Source organism: Apodemus sylvaticus, chromosome 5 (assembly GCF_947179515.1).
Source record: "Apodemus sylvaticus chromosome 5, mApoSyl1.1, whole genome shotgun sequence".
Taxonomy (NCBI): Eukaryota; Metazoa; Chordata; class Mammalia; order Rodentia; family Muridae; genus Apodemus; species Apodemus sylvaticus.
The window spans coordinates 112,213,809-112,218,632 of record NC_067476.1 but is presented as its reverse complement, the minus strand read 5'-3'; positions in this window follow the sequence as shown (position 1 = coordinate 112,218,632).

Here is a 4,824-nt window from a genome sequence, read left to right as displayed (position 1 = left end):
GGGTGAGGCAGAAGGAAGCGATATGATAGCTGATTCGTTGTGACATCAGAGTGATGTGTGAGAAGACTGGGGGAGCCACAGCTGAACATCAGGTGGGGTTAGGGCATCCCTGGGTGTTTTAGCTTGGTTTTGCTATAACAAGACCACACGAGGCAACCTATCTTATAAAGAAAAGACATTTATTTAAGTTGGGACTCTGGCAATTTAAGGACACAATGCCAGCGTCAGCTCAGCTCTGGCAAGAAGATCATAGCAAATGAAACTTCCATAGCAAGGATACACAGAGATGACATTACCAGACGGGACACCAAAAAACAACTCAGGACTCAGGCTCTGGCTATATCAAAATATGCTTCCTTCAAAAAACAACTCAAGGGTCCCCAAAGAGTAACCAGAAACCCTTGTGAGAGCTTGCTTTCAGTGACCTGTGGACCTGTGGTGGGGACCAGACCTCAGTGCTCCACATCCTGAGATACCCATGCCTGGGAGAAAGTGGAAGCACACAGTCAAACTAAATAAATCAGAATGTGCAGTTCAGAATCGTTAAAGGGTCAGCGGAAGACACTACAGCAAACAGGCAAGGAAGGGCCCACAGAGAGGCTCGGGTCATTGCAGAGACTGAGGCAGGAAAGGTTTGGGAATAAGGCTCAGTATAAAACACTGCTGGAGAGTCAAATCTTCAACCGCACTGAGTGAGCTCTGGCTGAGGGCAGATGGTCATCAGAAGGGTTGGATTAAGTGTGCAGAGAGCCAGGACGGTGAGGGCTGGCTGAGAGACGGGAGAGAAATCCAGGAAAGCGGAAAGGAGCCATCCACCGCCTTCCTTGTGGTTTCTGTGTTGATTTTGTTTTTTGTTTTGCTTGTTTTTTGTTTGTTTTGTGTGTGACATAAGTGAGTGTGGTGAGAAATCGCATGCCAGTAGAGTGCAAAGGTAAAATAGAACAAGAACAGTAAAGTCCCCGAGAAGCATCGTTCTGTCTCAGCCTCTGCTGTTGAGCTGTGATTCAGTTCTGCCGTTCAGCATCCACAATTACAACAGTGCAAACCCCACACGGTCAAAACCATCCTCCCAGTAAGACTGCCCTTCCATCGGCTGTCAGGCTCAGTCCCCAGGTGCTCAGGCTCACGCGTTAACAATGGGCTCTAAGTTGAAGGAGTCTCACAACCCCTTCCTTAGTAAGACTCAGAACTCGGGGACATTTATATTTGTCACAATTCTTCTACAAAGGACATAAATCAGATGGGTTAGCCCAATGGGCAGATACAGGAAGATCAGGTACTGAGCAGGCTTCTGAACTTGCTCATTGTGGAACATCAAGTGTTCTCAGAAAACTGTGCCTCCATCCAGGAAGCATCGCCAGGCTCCAGGGACCAGGCGTTGGCATTGGGGGCAGCAAGACAGATGGAGTCTCTGGTCACTGAGGGAATTCAGTCTTCTCTAAAGATCTACTGATGAACTGATGCCGGAGGCTCAAGGCCACAGTCTTACAATCATATACTTTATTTTTATGGTGACTACGCCCCATTTTGAAGCTACCAAGACACTGGAACAGAAAGCAGCTTCCTAGGCGGTGAGCAGAATGGCGTGTACTTTTTAAATATATTTTTATTAATTTTTTGAGAATTTCATATGTGCACATGCATTTTGATCATAATTTATCATATTAACTCTTCAATCTCCTCCAGCTTGTAAGCCCCACCCTGATCCATGCTGAAAGGATGAGCAACTTGATCTTGTGCAAGCAACAAAAACTATGAGTTTGAATCTTACCATATCCAGAAAACACTGTTTTGGATCAGTCCTCCTAACTTCTGGCTGTTACAATTTTCCTACCTCTTCTTCCAAGATGGTTCATGATCAGTTGTGAGTCCCTTCATTAACTGCTACCCACTGAAGCACTTTGTTCTTTATCTGACCTCTCTGGTCATTGGGCTGGCATCAAGCTAATGAATTCTTATGTTATCAGAGATATTCCCGCTGCCTAGAAAATCCCAAGAGCTTTAAAAGCATATCAGCAAACTAGAGCAAAGACCATGTAAATTCTGTATTAGATAATAATCAGAGACTCGAAGCCTGCAAAGAGGCAGATAGGCTGGAGCATCTGCTGCTTTGGCAGTGTGATGGTTTGTATGTGCTTGGTCCAGGGAGTGACACTATTTGGGGGTGTGGCCTTGTTGAAGTAGGTGTGGCCCTGCTGGAGTAGATTTGGCCTTGTGTGTTAGAGTAGGTTTGTCACTGTGTCATGGGCTTTAAGACCCTCATCCTAGCTGCTTTCAAGCCAGTCTTCCACTAGCAGCCTTCAGATGAAGATGTAGAACTCTCAGCTCCTCCTGCGCCATGCCTGCCTGGATGTTGCCATGCTCCTGCCTTGATGATAATGGACTGAACCTCTAAACCTGTAAGCCAGCCCCAGTTAAATATTGTCTTTATAAAATTTGCCTTAGTCATGGTGTCTGTTCACAGCAGTAAAACCCTAACTAAGACAGACAGTAAGACAACAGAGACATGATGGGAAATGCCAAGGGTGCCCCCTTTCATGGTTCAGTATAAAAGAGAATAATAATGTCAGGTTTGCAGGGCAATGCTATGTAAAATTGCTGCTGTGGCCAGGAATCTCTGCAGGACTAATGAGCAGAGGGAGAGCCAAGTGAGCGTCACCTACTGCTGAGGTGAAGCAGCTTCTTCCAATAGCTCTCAGCAGCCCCAGTGGGGATGGGGAGAAAGTAGATCATACATATACATACATACACACACATATATATACCCACCCATACACACACACACACGCACACACATACACACACACACACACACACACACACACATATATATATATATATATATATATATATATGACCCAGCTTTGGGTTTTGTAGAATGAGCTCAACAGAATAGGGGGCTGCTCATAGAGCAGTACAAACACTGAAGAGACAGGGTGTGGAATAAGGAAGGAAGAGCAGAAGGCAGTTTGAGAACATGGATGCAGCCGGCTAGGAAGCTCTGATAAGAACACATTGATGAACTGAGGTGGTGTGGGTGAGAATGCTGGACCGCTGGAGACTGTGGTCACAGATGAGACTGGGTCTACACATCAAGGGCTCTGAGGGCAGCAGAAAGAACGATCCTGTGTTCAGTGCCTACTTTAATTTTTTAGATTGAAGATAGTAAGCTCCCCAAATGGAGATAGCCCTGCTTCACTCATCTGCTTGCCTAACAGTATAAAAAAGGAACTTCGAAGACTAAATGGTACTAAGCTGTAAAGAGTGCTAGAGAATCCAGGATGCCTCTAAGTAGAGAAGGCACAGAGAGTTCTCCCTCTGAGACAAAAGCCCCAGGGCCACCGATGCGTCTGCTAATATCCCCTATCTCCACTGCTGCCACGGGTGATACTCCCTGGACACACACAAGCTCGCTCATAGTCAGTGGTACCTGTTGGTGTGTCAGAGTGTCAGAGGTCCAACGGCAAGAGTAGAATCAAGGCCATGTCCTTGTAGGGAAGGAATGAGGAGGGAGAGAGGCAAAGAGGTGCTTCCCCGTGTCCACAAGGTTTCATCTCTCTGAAGTGGTTTCCTTGTGGGACTTTGTCTATTGTTACAACAGCAAGAGTTCTAATCTGCCCCCATTTTCTTTTCAACTTACCAACCATGTGTTGTCTAAACTATTTCAGCCCAGCTTTGAGTACACACCATAAGTAAACTGTCACCTGGGAGGTGGTCACTTTTGTCACTGCCCTCTATAGAGCTTTTTTTCCCCAGTGATGAGGTAACCAGTATTTCATGTTGTAAATATCAGGTAATTAAACGGGGCTCCATAGGCAAAGACTTGAGTGAGGACTTTAACTAATAGAATATTAGCAAGTAGAAATGTTGGCGAATTCTGGCCAAACTTGGCAACAGGATCTTTGCTAAAGACAGGCCATTCTGCAGACAGTACCTGGAAAAATTAGGCAAAAGGAAGAACCAGACTAAATATCAGGACTGATCAGTTCTTGCTAAACTAAACATAGTTCTTTACTAAAACTAGCTTTGGGCCAAGACTCAGGGAATTTCCTAAAACCCTGTCAGAGCATGTTTGTCAGTACAAGAACTAAGCGCTCTGACAAGCAGTGAGCCAGTAAGAGGAACACGGGTTCAGAAAGAACACTGAGGGCTTACTCGTCTCCATTCCATCTCCATGTGTTCCCTTGCCTGTGCTGTATAAGATGACAGGAGAGGCACCGACTTCTAGTAACTAAGCAAATTCTGCTGAGGTTTGCAGCCCAGGGTGACACTGAAATTTCATAGTCCTGGGTTGTCCCAAGAGCAGGATGTAGCACCAGGCCCTCCTCTCCATGTGCATGCCCAGTGCGGGCAGGAAGACTTGGCGTTGGAAGTCTGGCACCTCTCCTAATCTCTAGCAAGGCTCACCCCTTGACTATCAGATTTTGTTGGGAATTTGAATAGAGAGTTAAACAGGTCCTCAGGTGCCTTGAAGCTGCCAGGGAGTGGGAGCCTATTGGAAAACATTGCAGTCTTGGCTAGCAAGCAGTTTCAGAAGGAACACCGATGTGTAAGGCAAGGCAGACAAATGTGCAGAGTCAGCTAGAGCCACACAGTCTACGGGAGCTACCAGAGCCGCACAGTCTAGTCTGTCCAGAGCTATTTTGCCTGCCTCTTGTGAAAGCCTGCCTGTCAGGCAGAGTCAAGTCAGGCCAGGGTCTACTGGCAGATTTCCTAGTCTGCTGACGCATGAAATGATAAGAAGGGATGCACTTGAAGTTCAAGGCGAGGGAATGAATGTTCTGTTAATCTTGGAGGAAGGAACAAGGAGGAATCAGGAGGCCT